Consider the following 20,694-nt stretch of genomic DNA (forward strand, 5'->3'; position numbering starts at 1 on the left):
AACTTATCTGAGTCTGACAACGATGCTTTATTTACAAGTCATGTCAGATTTGCTAACGTATGCAACTACGAGCTTGCTATGCAGTTTCAGAAGGTTGTTCGAGTCTGTTACGCATACAAGATTTATAGTTGTATCGACTGGAAGACAAAGATGTTCCAGGGATGAAGGATAAAGAGCTCGAGACGAAGGGGAGTTTGTTGATACATGTTTTGTATGTCTCGGTCTTTATTGTCTGATAATGTAATAGTTTAGTATTATAGGGATTTTAATGTAAATATGTCATTCGCCTAATTGTAAGTCCCATTCGTTACTCCGTAACGAATGAAACATAAAGAATGAAAGATATTCGCTATGATAATGTATTAATGAATAAGTATGTTTATTCGTTAGGTTAATGTAACGAATGACTCATTCGTTAAGTCTATCTTAACGAATGAGGTCATCCTCTATATACACCCCTGTAATCTATTTCTAATCAAGAGTTCTGATTATTTCCACTTACCCTCTCGTTACTCTGTCCAAATTTCCTCTCGATACACACAGTTAACGTAATCATCCATAATCGTATACCTAATCAACGATGAATTCGATGTAATCATGAGATCTAGATCCTATTCGGCTCTCTCAAGAACATTGGTGGTTCACGTGCCCGTGGAGAAGATTTACTACCTACTCGCAGATTCTCCGCCTGAGGCAGCGATGGAGTCTGTCCCGACCCACGGGATCTTGAAGAGATCAAAGGACTACGACAACGAGTCCGTGATCTTGAGGAGATCAAACTACTACGACAACGAGTCCGCGATCTTGAAGAGATTAAGCGGCTCCGAACACAAGTCCGCGATCTTGAGTTACAACGGGGGATGTGCAAGACGGAAACCGAGTCGTCACCTTCGTCCCCGACGACGATGCGCAAGATGGCGAAGAGAAGGCAAGGAATGAAGAATTTGTTAAAGCTTATTTTACCGGAAGGAAATAATGTTTTTGCAGTGGTTTCTAGTGGCAACACGTTGGCTACTAGTGGTGAAGGGTTGGTCGAAGGGGATTTGCTGACCACCGAAATTCGGCCGATAATTATGTGGGAGTCACAAATCTTGGGATGTTCTCTGATTTTTAAAATTCAAAATAATGATATAAAAGTGGCTGATCAATTTATGGATAAACCAAAACAAACGAATAACCATTCTTTTTCAAATGTGATGAGCCCTAATATTGGTTCATGCATGGATTTGAAGGCTTCAAATGAACGTGGCATGCATGGATTCTCACATGTGACTTGTGTTGGGTTTATGGGAAAACAAGATGGTGATCGACTTCCAGTTGATAATAATAATAATAATAATAATAATAATAATAATAATAATAATAATAATAATAATAATAATAATAATAATATTCGATTGGTGTTAAGTCGAAAGTAAACAGGAGAGGGTACAATGCTTCATTTGACCCAGGAGGTACAGGTTTGGAACCGGGCAAGACAAACCGTGAAGCTATGTTATTTAGGCGTGCCGTTATGATAATAAATAAGGAGCGAGTAGATGTTCCATTTGATCAAGGGGGTTTGGTATGAAGGCAAAACTCGATGACGAGGTTTTTTTCAAGAGAGGGAGTATGATACGGGAGCATCTATTTAAATCTAAATATTATATATTTAGTTATCTTTTAATGTTTGTTCAAATTTCAAATTCCTATAGTTGATTTTTTTATTGTTTATTATAAATAGGGCTATGATGTATCTTGTTAAGTTGATTTTTTGTTTAATAAAAGAATTTGTAAGCTTTAAGCTTGTCTACCGAGTATTTCGGTTTGGGTTATTTTAATTATGATCAATTGTTCTTGAGCCATTTGAGTAAAACCATGGATTCGGTATCACAATATCTTTTTGCCGATTTATGAGTTCATCAGTTAGTTAAGACCAAACATAAAAATTTCTTGAGACGCAAATATTACTAAAAATCTTTTACTATAATTAGCGACGTATTATTAAGTGTATGAGCGTCAAAAATTGGTTCCCTCTAACAACCACAGAAATGTTGGGGATATATATAAAGATATTTAAGGTTTTGTTATTCCTAGCTCCAATGTATTGTAATCATCTACGTACGTAAGATCTTTGTATAATTGTATAAGGTATTGTAACTAATCATCTCTATCTTTAGTTTGTTTGGGTATACATAGAAAAAAAAATGGAATCTTGAAACACCTTAGTTGTAAACTTAATTAATTAAATTAAAAAGTAGTTGTAAACTTAATTAATTAAATTAAAAAAATCATAAACTATTTATAACTCAACAAAACTTGCGAATAAATAAAAGTTGGGCCACGCACACCATTGTTGAATGTTGAGACCAGGCAATGAAACTTCTAGATATAACCAAACCGGAGCTAGAAGGTAAAGCAGGGTAGACAAGTATCACAAAACAACTCAGAAACACTGATCGTCTGATCTATCTCTTCTGCTTTTATTTTTTCTATCTAATTTTTTATTTTATTATGCATGATAACCCATTTGTTTGATTCATATATATATCAACCACAATTGCTTTTCTTCCATTATATTAGATTTTTGTTTTAAGATTAATTCATGTTTTGATTTTCCTTTTTAGCAATGTTTAAAACTATCCCTAATACCCAATACCCAAGTGATTTGACGGTGTAGCGGCGGATCCTGGATTAATTTTTTCGTTAGCGGGGGCATAAAAGGGTTGATTAAAACGGGAGGTTAAAGCATATTGGTAAAAACAGGTCGGTTACAATGCGCATGTTAAAACTATTCAAAATAATCACCCTAATAATAAAAATAATATAAAAAAAAAACATGTGAATTATTTCAACAAAAAATAAATTTACAAATCTAATTCAAATATACATTAAAACCTCTATATAAGTTAATACTTGATAAATTAATAACCTTAATAAAATTAATAATGTATCTAGTCTCAACCTGAACCAGTTTAAAATTTGACCCCAAGCGATAAAATAATAAGATAATAACTTTTTTGAAATTCCAATGTATTTATATTGGTGCCAACAAAACTATAAAATAATAATTACTAAAAGATTTCAAAATTTAAAATTGTCTAGCAAAAGATAAATCTATAGTTACTTGTTTTTTTGTTACACTTTAAATTTATATTGTTATCATCTTTAAATCTCATTGCATTAAAGAGTTAGGGCATTGTCTTCTCGTATTGTAACAAAAAGTTGTGAAAAGTTGTTGCCGCTTGCAATGCTTCTTTTCGAGCAACCGGTTCCAATGCTATTGAATTATCCTGAACTTCGTCATCGACCGGATTTTGAATGGCACCCACAACAATTTCTTCAATGTGTTGAGCAACTACCAAAGGTCATACGTAAAACATTTTAAATTAATAAATTATTAATTTATCGATATAATAATACCTCACTAAATTAATAAAATATCTTGGTCCCAACATTACTAATTTATAAAGGTTTTACTAGTACATAAAACTGGTCAAGAACTTTCACATTTCTTCAATCCACATACATATGGGCTTGTGCTTAATCAAAATGATCCTAATAAGGTTGTTCTCGATGGTGGGGGAATCGAAGCTTCTCCACAGTGCCACATCATCACCACATAGAAAACGGGGCTTCGAAACCCTTCTCTATAACGTCCCGCTATGGTTTAAAGCCCTTTGGGCGCCCCAATATATATAAATCAAGGATCCAATATAATAATCTCTTATCATATATTACGTACGCGGCACTTCAAAATGATTTTCAGAAACCCTAAATCACAATTACACTCATCTGCCTGTCCCTCTCCCTCAATTCGTCTCCACCACCACTCATAGGCATCAGCACACCTCTTTCACCATCACCACTTCAATTGAATTGAATTGAATTGAAATACGCCATTTGTAGACACCCATTTGCAGAACTTTAAATACATTCCAGATTTGTTCATATGATGAAATTGATATTTAAATCGATGGTCGATTGATGATTTCTTGATGATTACGAGATTATATGAAGTGATTTCAGCGTTCAATTTCATGTTACAAATAGTTTAATTTCATATCTAAGCTTCTGTACATTTATAGCTTTGTCTAGAACGTTTAATTTCATATCTAAGCTCTGATTAGGGTTATAAGCTTCTAAACTTTTTGTTCTGAACTTCTAAATGTGAACATTTAAAGGTGTTCATTTTTTATCAGAACGTTTAATTTTGTTTTGAACGTTTAATTTTTTTTTGAACATTTAAACTTGAACTTTTTGGTCAAAACGTTTAATTTAGTTTAGAACGTTTAAAGGTGTTCGTTTTTTATCAGAATGTTTAAAAGTACGTAGTTCTTGGAATTTTTTCTGAACTTCTAAACTTGAACGTTTAAAGATGTTCGTTTTGGTCAGAACATTTTAGTGTCTTCAGTTTTGTTCAGAGCGCTTAAACGTAATATTTTGAACAGTAATCAGAGCACAATTGAGTGTATTATTCTGCAATTTTATAATCAATTGATTAATCTATATCCTTCTACGCATCAATTTGATTGATTAAATCATTATTGTTTGATCAGTTTTGAAGATTCTTGATGTTCAATGACGTTCTATTTTGATTTTGGTTATTGACTTAAGAGTAGGGGTGTGCATGGGTCGGTTTGGGGTGGTTTTAGGTTAAATCCATAGCCATAACCAATATGTCGGTTTATAGATAACCATAACCATAACCATAACCGACCCCGTTATGGCGGTTTCGGTTAATCGGTTTTGAAGGTTATAGCGGTTCGTTATGGGTCGGTTAATCGTGACCAAAACAATGTAGTTGAGCCTAAAACTTTGTTACTAAATATTACCCAAAAAAAATGACATGACATAGTTCAACAAAATATATAATCCATAATATTAAATACTATATCTTCAAACAAACGATAAATGGATTAACTTTTTTAGTAAAATTGAATCATACAAGAAAAAAATGAAAGCATTATTAGTTTATTACCTACTAATCATACTCAATAAAGTTGAGAGTCTTATAAATGAGGCGGTTCGGTTATGACGGGTTTGAAAGTATCTTTAACCAAAACCGATCCGTGTTTGGCTGTTTTCAAAAATTCATTAAGCCGACCCGCCAGCTATATCGGTTATCGGTTAAAATCGGTTCGGTTATGTCGGTTATGGTTCGGTTAACGGTTATGACGATTAATTTGCACACCCCTACTTAAGAGATTTCATAATTTAAGCTCTGATTAGGGTTAGAAATTGGATGAAACAGAGCGATGGGTTCATAATTTGGATCAACATGGATTTGTAATCGATGAATTTGATCATGAACTAGTTGGGGTTATTTACAAAACTGCCACCGCGTGTTTTTTTAATCCAACGCTCTGGAAGATCGTGTACGATAAGCCATTATTGTACAAGAACCCACCCCTATATATATACACACCGACACACACACACACACACATATATATATATGTGTGTGTGTGTGTGTGAGAGAGAGAGATGGAGAGAGAAAGTGGGCCACCTTTTCCCCTATTCCGCCCTGATCGTTCCAAAGGCGCCCCCCCCCTTTGTACCCCCATCTATCGCGCCCCTCAGCGATGTTCCGCGCCCCCATAGCGTGGAGTCTAATGGGCTTGTGATTCAACGATAGGGTGGCCTATGATTCAATAAAGGTGCACTTATTGAATTTATAAGAAAATAACCCCTTTTAAGCATTTTTAATATGCATCTAGCCCTCTCTATATATCTAGTGATAGAACACGTGTGAACAAACTAGAGGAAGACTAAAAGTCTATGACTTACAAGGCTAAGGCCTAGGGGTATACTTTAACGCCTAGGGCGTTAGAGCTGACTTGGCAATGGTTAACGAGTGGTACACCACTCCCTTCATGGGTTAAGGGGCGTTAAAAGCATGATGAGCTAAAATATTAACGGACGTTAAATCCTTTACACACACACGCCCAATAATTTAAGAATTTATTGTACACTAAACTAAGGGAGATTAAGGGTGTTTAAACAATTTTCTTAAGATAAGGTGGAGTGAAATGAGATAAAGTATGTGATGTGGTGCATACGTAAAATTAAAGGTCATGAATGTATACCCAACCTAACAAATTGACGTTGATGGATACAATTCACGTTATTTCTTGAATGTGACTAAATAGTGTTTTACCCGGCGCTTTGCGCCAGAGCAAGTTGGTAAAACCCCGACGGTGATAAAACCCAGTGTAACACTCCGGCTTTAAGCGGGAATACGCCTGGGTGTAACGTACAGATCACTCATAAGCTCTAGCGCTATTATAGCGACAATAATTGTATTTATTTCATTTCATAGCATAGCAAATACACAAATTTGTTCATAAAAGTAAAAGGAACAATAACCAATTCATCGAATCACAAATAGGTTCTTTATTTAAATAACCTAAAGTATACTAATGATCTTCATCCTTAGCATGCCATCGATTTAACCTGTAGCACATTGAAAATAATATATTTTTGTCAACATTTAAGTTGGTGATAATTCATAAGTTTAAAGTATATAAAATATGAAATTTCTTGATTCATATGTCTCATGCAATACCAGCAACCATACGTAAAAGATACAAGTATATTTAAGTAACGCCCCAACCTAAGGGAATGATAACCACCATTTAGTCCAACGGGGACATAGTATAGGCGGTGCGGGTACGTCCCGTCGAACCCTCCCACTTTGATGTTTGATGTTTGATGTACCAACCATAAATGATAAACACATTGCACATAATTTAACGTAAGATAATCATAAACGAATCGGAGAGATAATATTGATATGTTTTGACACATGATTGAATCGGTTTGAAACTTGATGACATAACAATTGATAAAAGCTTGTAACATGCTACAACCCAAACATAAAGGTTTAAAATGGGGTTATGGAAACTCACCTTGAAGTTGAAGATCAATTTGAAATAAAAAACGAAAGCGCGTTCAAAGAAACCAGAGCAACCGAAAGTACCTTAAAGAATCCGACGTGATTGAACTTCTCAAACTATAAAAATAAATATGAACATTTAAAGACTAATTAACGGGATTAATAAAGTTACTTATTGGTTTTAAAGACGACGCGTTATATTTTATTATTTTAAGACATTTCGGATTTTTATATTGTTTTTAAGTTTAAAGATGTTTAACGGGATCATGATTTTAATATTATAATTTTTACAAAGTATGGATTTGAATGGTGATCATGATCTCGAAGAATATTTATGCTAACGAGTTAAAACTAATTATAATGATAACGGGTTAAAGTTTAACGAAAACGAAGCTATAGAATTTAAGTTTAACGAATTAAAGCAAATGAATTAAAGTTAATAAATTAAAGTTTAACGACGAATTAATATTAATGGATCAAAAGCTTAATGAATTAATGTAAGGTAATGGAATTATAAACTAATTTTAATAGTGTAACGAATTATAAAGTTAATAGAGTAACACATAAAATATCAATTAATTTTAATGGTTTAACGAGCTTAAACGAAACTTGACGGGTTTTGAAAGATTGGTTTTTGGGTGAAAATGATAAATATAATTATATATTTGATTTTATATGATTTAAATGATTTTTACTTGGTTTAAAATGATTTATAAAATATATATAGTTTATAATAATTAGTTTAAAAGGTTTAAAAAACAAACAAAAGTTTTGCTTTAGCCCGGGTTCGAACCCGGGTCTCTATAATGACATTAAACAGACACAACCACTGGACCAACTTTCATATTTGATTCGAGTATAGATGCTGATATATTTATATTACACTATATGTTCTTCATCTTCTTCATGAACCCTAAAATTTCAATTTGGTTAAACGGCTCAATGTTTGTCAAAATTAAGTAAGGGGTTTTGATTGTTGTGTAAAAAATAATCAAATGCATGTAACTATTACCTGATATTGTTATGGGTTAACGGAGAACTAGAGTTGGCCGGAATCGAACTAACACGAATCAATTGGGGATTATAGAGAGTGTTTTAGAGAGGATTGAAGATTGTTGAGAGTTGAGCAAAAGGGGTACGTTCTATTTATATCAGTGATTGAAGTTTATTACACATAATGAACTTAATTGCGATTTTTATAAACTTTCGGCCGGTTCGTAATTTCTAGGGGATGATTACGGGACGTTATAAGGCAACTAACATGTTGATTATAAGTTAATTATTATCGTCTAAAGTCGTTACACCATTTTAACTAGTCAAGTGCGAGAGTTATGGAAGGATTAATGGGCGCCGGACGATTTTTCGGTGGCTGGATATCTCGCCGGGAAATCGTGGATGGGATAGGGCTCGGGTTTGGTATATATACTATTTTAATATAATTTAAGTAAGTTATAACTTGGCCCCTGGAGTTTCAGATATATTAAAATTAGTATTTGAATTACATTTTACTTAATAACCCCAATACTTAGTAATGCTTCAAGACTAAAGAATTAAAATGAAATTTTACGAATCGGATTCCGAACTTGGAAATGTTATAAAAGATGGAATACATGTTTAAATATTTGGATAATTTTATGTTATACTCGCTTTTGTGAATTGATTATATTAAAAAACCTTAAATCCCGGAGTTCCGTTAATTGATCAAAATGAAATAGAAACGAACGATTGAAAGTAGTATAAAACGAACATTCGAACAATGAACTTCAAACTTCGAGTTACTTTATTAAATAATAATGCATCAAAACGACCCAACGGGTCGGGTTAACAGATGCAAATACGAACAAAAATATCGACGAATAAATACATGAAACGAAACCAATTAACAATATACATACATACATACATACATATATGTGTGTGTGTCTATATATAAAAAACCAAAAATTTAAAACAGGTCGAATTTTCGGGTTTGAAAAATAACGATGGTTACACCCAGGTTGGTCGACGCTAATTCTGTCGTTTTCGGTTACGTGCGTTATTATACTGGAACTAAAACTAAAAATAAAACAAAAAAAATATAAAAATTAAGGTGAACCAATGGGGGTGGCGTCGGTCGGTAAAACTCGATCGTTAGTAAAACGCAACCATTGTCGATCACGGCGTTGAGGCAGTCAGTCTACGCAAATTCGGTCGGTCTTCGTCATGTTCGTAACGGTATCAGAACTAAAACAAACAAAAATATATAAAAAAACAAAATCAGCATTCGGTCAGTTTTAGTTACGATACTGGAATAAAAACAAAACGTGGTTAGTCTACGCCAATGCGGTCAGTTTCCGTCGCGTTCATTACGGTATCGGAACTAAAACAAAACAAAACAAAACAAAAAATTGTCATTATATCGATTTTTGTAAAGCTCGTTACGAACCAGAACTAAAACAAAACAAAACAAAACAAAACAAAACATAAAAAATCACCATTAAGGTTCCACAAAGTGGCCCAATAAGGACTTTGCGGCAACATTGTTCTAAATTATTATATATATCAAACCAAAACACGGTGAGTTTAAATCAGCGCGCTCAGTTTCCATTACGTTCGTTACGGGATCGAACCTAAAGCAAAACAAAACAAAAATAAAATTGTCAGTTGTCGATTTTCGTAAAGCTCGTTACGGACCATAACTAAAACAAAGCAAAACGAAAAAAACCACTAATAAGGTGACGCAAAGTGGCTCAATAAGGGCTTTGCAGCACCAAATTTTTAAATTGCTATATATAGTAATTATTCATACTAAACTTATTTATTAACTTTAATACCAAAAATAAATTACTATCACAAATTAACCAAAAATAAATAAGATGAATTAAAATAAAAAATAAAACAGTACAATGGATCTAAGGGCCCTAAATATAACTAGCAGAGAGCCCACGTGTTACGACGAGTGTCTCAAGTTATGTTATATTCAATTTTGTTGCATATTACCAGTCTACCATTCTTGGTTTTAAATATTTTATTCCGTCCAACCAAAAATAGTCTTAGTAGTTTATATTGTTGATCAGTTCTTCATGTTAGTATTGGAAAAATATGATAATATTATAAACCTATAATTATATGCGCACCTGTTATAACAGGGAGAGTAGGTATCGCAGTAGAGTATGGCGTGGTCGACATGTTTGTCATCTTGATCAAGTTCCCCTTTATGATGTATAGTTTAGGATGGTGTTAGGGTTCTTAAGAGGAACCCGGTTTAGGAGAGAGGAGGCACATAAAATTGTATGTGAAATTAGGTTATGTATATATACACCTAAGGGAAACCCTTTATTAGCTAGTAAGGATAATACGGCCCATCAACAATTACCAAACTAATATATAATAAGGTATATTAATAATTTTGATCTATTATAATATAAATGATAACAATGGCCATATTAATATATATATATATATATATATATATATATATATATATATATATATATATATATATATATATATATATATATATATATTCTTGCATTCTCTTACTTGGTCAAGTAATCATTTATTATGGGTATTAGATAAGCCTGATCAAGAGTTAACACTCATTTTAGCTTTAAACTTAAACTGAAGCAGAGAAATACAGTCATTGAATTGAACATCGGCTTAAGACCTCCCATTAATCATACTGCAGTCCTTATTTAAAACCTAAGTCCTTATGATCAACATTTTTAAGTAAGTCTTTTAGAACGTTTGATTTGTAAAATAATTTGTCTATATGTCATTATGCATGCAGAACATATAAAAAGGCATACAAAATCAAAACTGAGGAAAATTAATAGTTAGTCATTCATAGTACGATATGCAATTATACATGGTCATTAGTAATCCCGTCTTAATTAAGCGCTTGCATAAGACTTATGGGTTATAGACTTTTAGTTTCGGATCCTTAAGAATATCATGACCATATTCGATATAAAAATTTAGTTTCCTCATTTCGTTCATAAACGAATAATTAATTTCACATCGAAATTTTAATGCAACACCTCTTAAACTGTTACTGTTTGAGAAATCATGGTAGCTGATTTTATCATAATAAGTTTTCAATATATAATTTATATATGAAGTTAATAAACTTATGAATCAACTGATATATTTTCAACAACATTTATTTGCAGTTGCTTTGTGATTAATCAGCATATAATGTCATTATTACTTAGGTTATTATTATCAGTTCATTATGATTCCTCCGTGAGATAGATTTATTTGCTAAAATAAGAATATATCCTAAAAATTACATTTTGTTATCTTTGTATATAACGAAGTTTAGAGTAATAAACCGATTTAAGTTCTCACTTTTTCTTTTAAACTATAGTCTCTCATTTCCTTTAAAGATATTTTAATACTATTTTAGATGCTTCACATTAACGTAGGCATATCTATGAATAATATTCTCAAGGGGATAATAAATTGATTTTGGTAAATTGCAAAAACTTAAGTTTTGGGGTCTTGGTTCCAATAATTTTGAAAGCAACCCTTTGGATTTCAAGAATCTCTTCGATTCTTTGTCCACATTTAGCAATTTAGAGGTTTTGTCACTTTCATCCAAACTGAATTACATAGGCCTTGTTAAGAGTTATTTATCAGGCAATCTCCCTTCATCTGTAGGAAATTTGTTTCGCCTAACTGAAATTAATCTAGAACTAAACAACTTCACAGGCTTGATTCCTGAAAGCATAGAAAAGCTAGGATACATAGAAAGACTATATCTTGCCTATAATGCTTTCTTTGGAGTTATTCCTCCATCTATAGGAAAATTTTCATTTCTAATCGACCTAAATTTAGGTACCAGCAAACTGGAAGGCACTATACCATCGACTTTAAGCAGCTGCAAAAAGTTGTTAACTCTAAAACTTTATGTAAATAACTTCAAAGGAAGTGTACCGAAAGAAATATCTAATTGTCTTAACTTTCCCTCGTTCTAGATCTAAGTCAAAACAAATTGTCTATTGTGTTTCCACAAGAAATCGACAACCTGAAGATGTTAGGATATCTTGATTTGTCACATAATCAATTATCAAGTGAACTTCCAAGTAGTTTAAGCAGTTGCATCAGCCTACAAGCATTAAATCTTTCTAGAAATTTCTTTCATGGATTGATGGCAGAGGCATTGAGTTCTTTGATAGGCCTTGAATATTTTAACTTGTCTTGTAATAACTTTTCAAGGCCTATTCCCACATATTTACAAGAAATGGATTTAAAGTATCTGATCCATATAATAACTGTGAAGGAAAGGTCATTGTGAAAGGTGTTTTTGCCAACACAAGGATGATATCAATCAAGGGTAACCAAAGACTTTGTGATGGCATACAAGAGTTTTACCTATTCAAATGCACACTTAACGACTCCAAAAGAACATTTTCTATTGGTGTTTTTATAGCAATCTCAATGAGCGGGGACATATATAGCTGTGGAATCCTTTTATTGGAGATAATGACAGGGAAGAAGCATGTTGATACAATGTTTGAAGAAGGTCTAACTTTACATTCTTATGCTAGGAATGCCTTAGCTAATGGTTCTGTGTTTAAGATTCTGGATTCAGTGCTTCTAAATGAGGATGTCGATGAAAAGAGTCTGATTTCGTTAGTGGAAACAGGAGTGCAATGCTCTTCTGAGTCTCCATAGTATCGAATGGATATTGAGATCGTTGTTCACGAGCTCTTCTCTACAACAGCTGCAACTAGATCATGATTGTGAAGGGTCCACAGATCAAGTTCTGCAACCACTAAAAAGTATAGTTTATTATCGTGTTATCATGTTTGTCAATAAAAGTTTAATAAATGTTTGTTCTTATGTCTATCATGATATGTGTATGATTGTGTTGAGTGTTTTCAGGAATGTACTGCATTTGAATCTTTTGGTACTTTACTTTGTATATTTTGTTTTATGTTTTAAAATTACATTTGAATGTTGACTCTTTTAGAATTTTTGGTACTAACTAGATGGTTATATATGTTATATAATAGTTTTTGTTTATTTTATAAAAAATGATATTATTTTTCTAATACATAACACATTTTAATATTTTAATTCAGGGTACTTTTTTTCTTAGATTCTCACTTTGTTTGTGCCTAGGCCGGATGAGAGTCGCATAGTGCCTTAGATAACTGTGGATATAATATACTATATACTAATACTTGACATAGACATCATTATTTTGGGAAAATATGTTTTTAATGACAGGGATAGTAAACTAACAAGCTTGTTAAGAGAGATTCTTTGGGAGGGAAAACAAATACATGCATAATTGTCATTATCTCTCACTCACTCACTCATTTCTTTTGTTTGTTTGTCTTATTTTTTAATTTAAGCCCAAATTATAACAATCACAGTAGTCCAATTTTACAACCCATACCCAATATCCAAATTTTAATGACAATTTGGACATTTCGGTTTATCATCAGTCGACATCAATCAGTTCATTTCATCCTATGCAAGTAGTGACTGAATTGTTGTTTGGCCCAAGTGTAAAGTCTAACCCAAGAGTTACTAGGGTTTTATATATTTGGTAATGTCTTGGATAGCAAGTTTGGTTAGTCTATATAAGCCGAGTTATGGTTAGACATTAGAATAAGAGAAGTAGATGCAACCGAGTTAGGGTTCATCAAGAGTCAAACCGAGTTAGGGTTTGAGGGTTTGTAATCAGTTTTTTTGAGTTATATTTTCTGATTAATATAAACAAGAGTTATTCGTTTAATTTCGTGTTTGATTATCGATCTGGGACTTGAATTGGTATCAGAGCCAAGTTCAAGAAATCGATAATTGGCAGCAGTGACGGGTAGCTTGAGGAGGAGCTATCACCGGAGCATATCGGAACCAAGTTGGGTTTCTGAATCGTGGGTATTGTGACGGAGGTCAATCAGCGATCAAAGTTCTAAGTCGCAACTGGTGATCGGTATATAGACGGAAGCAGCAGCTGGCTGGTACGGCGATCGGATAGCGGCAGGCGGCGAGAAGGTTGTTTGCACGGCGATAACTCGGAGACAAGTTGGTTTCCAATCGGGGTGTTCGGTGCAAAAGGTTGCTATCGAGAATTTGGTTTCGTGATTTAATTGTTTTGTAGCGGCGGGATTTCCGATCGGCTTTTGTGAGTTGTGCGTCTTTGTGATTATAGAAAGTAACAAAGGTCAACTTATTCTCTTTCGAATTTTTATAGCCAGTGCACAAGCTACGGAAGTGCTGTTTTTTTACGAGGAATTCAAAACGGAAAAAAAAGGTATTGATATCTATATTTTTTGGCTACGAAGAGTTTGAAAATCAACAAGTAAGGTTTGATATATTTATTCTTTGTTGGTTATACAAGAAGGTTTAACTATTGTTTGGTTTTATTTAGGTTTAATTCAGAGTTCGTATTTTTATCGGGTTGAACGAGTTAGGTTTTAACCAAAGGTTTGATTTAATTTTGTGAGCAAGTTGGTTCGGTTCTGAAAAGTTGTTCGGAATTGTATTTGTTTCAAAGAAGTGGAGCAAAAGGGTTCGACATCAATGGCAAGTGACGAAGAAAGACCGGTAATCCAACCCAAAGCAAGTGGGGGGATGTCACTGCAGGTTCCAAAGCTGAACGGAACAAATTACATCATATGGGCGATTATGGTGGAAGCAATCTTGGATGATCAAGACCTATGGGATGTTGTTCAACCGGAAGAGGGTGCGGTTATTGATGCAAAGAAGAATAAAACGGCAAGATCGTTTTTGTTTCAAGTGGTGGATGGTGATATTCTTCTTCAGATTTCTCAATACAAGAATGCCCGAGATATATGGAAAACTTTGAAGGCACGGTATGTTGGGGTCGAACGAGTTCAAAAGGCTCGACTCTAACGTTGAAAAGTGAATTTGAGAAACTCAAGATGTCGGAAAACGAGACTGTTGATGAGTTTGTAGGAAAAATAACAAGTATGGTTTCAAAGGCAACGAGTCTAGGTCACATGTTCGAGCAAGATGTCTTGGTGAAAAAGTTGTTGGATGCGGTTCCAGATAAGTACTTTCAACTCGTAGCCTCAATCGAGCAAAGTGTTGATCTTGATAGTTTGATGTTTGAAGATGCTATTAGAAGACTTAAGGCGTTTGAGGAACGTCTACAAGGGAGAGAGCGCGCTTCAAATTCACAAGACCAGTTACTTTTCAATCGATCAGAAGGTAGTTATAAAGGCAAGTCGTATGATCAGTCCGGTAGCCAAGGTAAGGGTTGGTCGAGTTCACAAGGGCATGGAAGAGGCCGTGAAACCGGAGGTCAAGACCGAGACGATGAGGACCAAGATGGTTGCGAAAACTGAGGTGGTCAAGATTGTGGGTCAAGTCATAAGGGACAAAGAAGAACGAATGATCGTCAAAAGGAAAGAAAGGATAGATCACAAGTTCAGTGTTACTGTTGTGATGAGTTCGGTCACTTTGCGGGTATGTGCCCGGAAAGTATGAAGAAAAAGGAAGAATCTAATTTGAATAACGTTGATGATTTTGATCCATCTTTATTTATGATTAAAGGTGATCAAAAGACGGTTTTACTGAATGAAGACAGTGTGATTCCAAAGCGTTTCGAAATCAAGCCGATGGAGAAAGATGTTTGGTATCCGACAACGGAGCATCGAATCACATGACGGGTAATAAAGCTTACTTTTATGAATTGGATGAACAAGAAACGGGAACGGTGAAGCTCGGAGTTGAATCTTGTATTGATATTCGGGGAAAAGGGTCAGTTTTAATTGAAGGGAAAACGGGGGAGCAGCGCCTGTTAACCGATGTCTACTACATCCCGAGCTTACAGTGCAATATCATAAGTATTGGTCAAGCAACGGAAGGTGGATGTGAGATTCACATGAAACACGATTTGCTAACCATTAAAGATGATACATGTAAGCTTTTGATGAAAGTGACAAAGACCAAGGACCGATTGTACAAGATTAGCCTCAAGATAGCAAGTCCCGGTAAACGAGATAGCATTGGAATGAAGAATTTTGCAGGTAGAGATCTTCAAAGTGTTGGACTGAAAGAAGACAAGCCGGTTACGAGTCAGATTCCAATCAAAGATCCAAGTTTCAAAATTCAAAGTCCAAAGATGAGTGTTCAAGAAACTAAACGCATGGTCAAGAAAGTGATTGAAGCCCAAGGGAATACGTCTGATGATCAAACGAAGCAAGTGTTACTTCAAGCTAAGTGGAGCCCAAAGAACATTGCAAGAGATCAAGACAAGCTTCGGGAGAATCAAGAAAAGGATGACAAGCGTGAAGTTGAAGAACCGCCAATTTCGAGTAGGAAATTAGGGGGTGAGTCGGGTGAGTCAGATACAACAATTGGGGGGGGGGGGTGATTGTTGGCTCAATTGTTGTTTGGCCCAAGTGAAAAGCCCAACCCAAGAGTTATTAGGGTTTTATATATTTTGTAATGTCTTGGCTAGCAAGTTTGGTTAGTCTATATAAGCCGAGTTATGGTTAGACATTAGAATAAGAGAAGTAGATGCAACCGAGTTAGGGTTTGATGGTTTGTAATCAGTTTTTTTGAGTTATATTTTCTAATTAATATAAACGAGAGTTATTAGTTTAAGTTCGTGTTTGATTATGTATCTGGGACTTGATGAATTGCGACGAGTAGACACCACCTTCTCATGTCTCAGACTCTATGTTGTCTCCTTAACATGCACCTTCAAGGGGTGGTGCAGTGATAAGCATCTGATTCTCTTCTTGGATCAGTCTCCTCGAATCTTGTTTCACTAGCTTCCTATCATAACATACGAAGGCTACCTACTTAGCGTAAGCAGTGATTTATATGATCATGCTGGTTAGCAAGGTATTGATGCAGTCCGTAAATTTTTAGGCAACGGTTCTTATGATTACCAAAAAAAAACACCAAAGTCGGATTTTTTTTCAGGTTATGCACTAACATATTATTTTTCACTAACATGTTAATTTTCACATTTAGTGGTAATAGACCTATATTAAGCGATTATATTTTACCATGTAATTATTATAATGATGTATATCTCTAGCCTAAAATAGAGGATTGTAACTTGGTATTTATTGACAAATGAATGAGAAGGAAATCAAGGATCAAATCATAATAACCATCATACTCTATCATGGTATCATTGGTTAAACCCTAGCCCCCCCCCCACTGCCGCCGGCGGCCTATCCCTCTCCGATCCCCACCTTCCGCTACCATCCTTCTCAATCTCAATCCCGTACTCATCCTCCTCTCATAATGGAAAACCAAATCCATCCCGCAGTCACAGTAACCAATATCAAAAACTTATTCTAATCACACTTGAATTAGAATCCGGCAAGTACACAACCTGGTAGGAACTGTTCAAAATTCATTGCAAGGCTTTTCTTGTATATGATCATCTCATCACCAAAACACTGCCAGCCACCTCGTCTTCTTCTAAAACAGCCGCTGACCCCAGGACCACAACCCCTACACCCCATACGTCCACCGACACTTGGGAGAGAATTGACTCCATAGTCCTACAGTGGATCTATGGAACCATATCTACTGATTTGCTTGAAACAATACTTCAGAAAAACACCACCGCCTATGATGCTTGGGCGGCACTCGATGACATCTTTACCGACAACAAGTCATCTCGTGCCATCCATTTAAAAACCAGATTCAACAACACTAGGCTTGACAACTTTCCCAACATGCACGCCTACTGCCAACAATTAAAGGTTCTTTCCGATCAACTTGCGAACATTGATGCGCCTCTTCCCGAAGGAGATCTTGTTCTTCAATTAATCACCGGCTTAAACGAACAATACGAAGGGATCGCCATGTTGCTACAAAACACTGTTCCACTCCCCTCGTTTTATGCAGCTCGTTCACAAGTAATTGCGGAAGAAACGAGAAAGCAACATCAAGCCGCTAATGCCGCGATAACCGCGGGAGCCTCGTTTCATGCCAACACCAAGTCCGACCGCATCGCGGATTCTACCACCGGATATAGAGCAGAAAGTTCCGATCGAGGACGCGGCCGAGGTGGCCGGTCTCGTGGTCGTGGCCGAGGCCGACTTAATTGGGGAAGAGGCCAGACCTCATACAACCAACATGGGCACCCTCATGCATCGGTTTGCCCTTCACAAGCTGGTGGGCCTCCATTCTACACCCAACATTCTTCCTAATGGGCCACTCCATCTCCTTGGCAGGCCCAATCCACCCAGCATCCTCCCTGGCAAGCTCAGCCCACTTACCAACAAAATAATTCACAACAGTGGCCAAGCCCACCTTGCCCCTACCCAACCACCACTCGGCCCAACTCTCAACAGAATAATCTTGGGGCTGGTATACTTGGACCGAACCCGAATCATGCTTATACAGCTGCTTATACACCCACCAACATCGAGCAAGCACTATATACTATGTCTTTAAACCCACCAGAGCAATGGATGATGGATACAGGTGCTACATCACACATGACAAACAACCCGGGTAACTTCCACTCTCATTTTAATTCGGGCATTTTACATAATATTATTGTTGGTAATGGTACAACTATCCCGGTCTTTGGACAAGGCAATCAAACCCTTTCCCCCCTTACCCACCCCTTAAATTAAATAATGTCCTTTTTGCACCTAAACTAATTCAAAATCTTATTTATGTCCGTCGCTTAACTATTGATAATTGGATTTCCATAGAATTTGACCCATTTGGTTTTCTTGTGAAGGATTTCAAGACCCGGATCCCTATCCTTCGATGCAACAGCAGCGGTGATCTTTATCCACTTCTTCCACCGAAATCTACCCAATACACTTTACCAACTGCTTTTGCTGTTGTTTCCCATCGTCTTTGGCATCAATGACTCGGTCATCCCGGGCCGAATTTATTGAACTCTTTAAAACGTTCAGATATTATTACTTTTAATAATAAATTTCATAAGACTTTATGCCAATCTTGTGTAGTTGGGAAAAGCATTAAATTACCATTTATGTCTTCTAATACTTAGCACTACTTTACCCTTTGACATTATACATAGTGTTCTTTGGACCTCTCCCGTTGTAAGCAAGAGTGGTCACCGCTACTACATCTTATTTCTCGATGACCTAACAAACTTCTTGTGGACTTTTCCATTAGCCAAAAAGTCACAAGTTTTCTCTATATTCAACACATTTGCTACTCAAATACAAACTCAATTTGGACGAAAAATTAAAAATTTTCAATGCGATAACGGCACGGAATACATTAACACATCTTTCAAACGATTTTGCGATGAACACGGCATGATTTTTTGATTATCTTGCCCTCACACCTCTTCTCAAAACGGGAAGGCGGAAAGAAAAATTCGGTCAATCAATAATATGATTCGAACTCTTCTCGCCCAAGCATCCCTCCCACCGACCTACTGGCACCATGCTCTTGACATGGCTACTTACCTCCTCAACATCCTACCTAGCAAACTTCATAATTTTAAAACCCCCACCGAACTTCTATATCATCGTCATCCCGCCTATGACCACCTTTGTGTCTTTGGCTCCCTATGTTACCCACTGCTACCCTCCACTCTCCAACACAAACTTACTCATCATTCAAACCCATGTGTCTTTCTTGGTTACCCCGTAAATCATCGTGGGTATAAGTGTTGATCTAAAAACTCATCAAATTACAATTTCCGTCATGTTGTTTTTGATGAGACAATATTCCCTTTTTCCTACCTATATCCTAATTCATCTACTCCACAATCATATGATTTTCTATCCACAACTCCCCACCCACTACTCTGGACTAATATTAATACAACCCCTATTGATCTCATTCCAATAATTCCCAACAACCCATACCACAACCCCCAACCCACCTACGGTTCAACAACAATCCACACTCCATCCCCTGACCAACCTACGGCCCACTCAACTCCCTCACCAATAGATCCTATCTCACTTCCAAGTTCTCCATCGTCCCCAAATCACACTCAAAATAATATTTCTCTTCCACAATCTACGTACACCACCCTGACGCATTCATCCCCACCTCCCACTACTCGTACCATGCGCACTAGAGCAATGGACGGGATCCTCAAACCTAAGCAAATATTTAACCTTTCCGTTACAAATATTATTCCCATTCTCAAAAATCCCGCCCTTGCCGCGAGATGCCATGACCAACGAGTTTAATGCTCTAATTAATAATGAGACTTGGGAGCTTGTCCCATGCCACCCACAGATGAATGTTATTCAAAGCATGTGGCTTTTTAAACATAAATTTAATGCGGATGGCACACTTGAACGATATAAAGCTAGATTAGTTTGTGATGGTCATTCTCAACAGATAGGCATCAATTGCGGTGAGACCTTTAGTCCGGTTGTTAAACCGGCAACGATTAGAATGGTGCTTTCCATTGCCTTATCGCGTTCTTGGCATGTGCATCAACTGGATGTCACGAACGCTTTTCTTCATGGCAACTTGAATGAAACAGTGTTTATGTATCAACCGATGGGCTTTCGTAACAAGGCTTGCCCGAATCATGTATGTAGACTAAAAAAGTCGTTATATGGGTTGAAGCAAGCCCCTCGTGCGTGGTATCAACGATTTACGGACTATGTCTTAAAGATTGGGTTTCGTCAAAGTGGGTGTGACAATTCACTTTTTATTTTAAACAGAGGAAAAGACTCGGCCTATCTTCTCCTATATGTAGATGATATACTTCTTACCACCTCTTCGAATGTGCTTCGACAAGATTTATTAAAACACTTAGCCACAGACTTTGCCATGAAAGACCTCGGCAGGCTTAGTTTTTTTCTCGGGATCTCAGTCACGCGCACAGGTGACACGATGTTCTTGAATCAAAGTTCTTATGCTCAAGA

The sequence above is a fragment of the Bidens hawaiensis genome, unplaced genomic scaffold (genome assembly GCF_021521415.1).
Source record: "Bidens hawaiensis isolate Kalapana, Puna unplaced genomic scaffold, B.hawaiensis_p1.1 tig00040278_1, whole genome shotgun sequence".
Lineage (NCBI taxonomy): Eukaryota > Viridiplantae > Streptophyta > Magnoliopsida > Asterales > Asteraceae > Bidens > Bidens hawaiensis.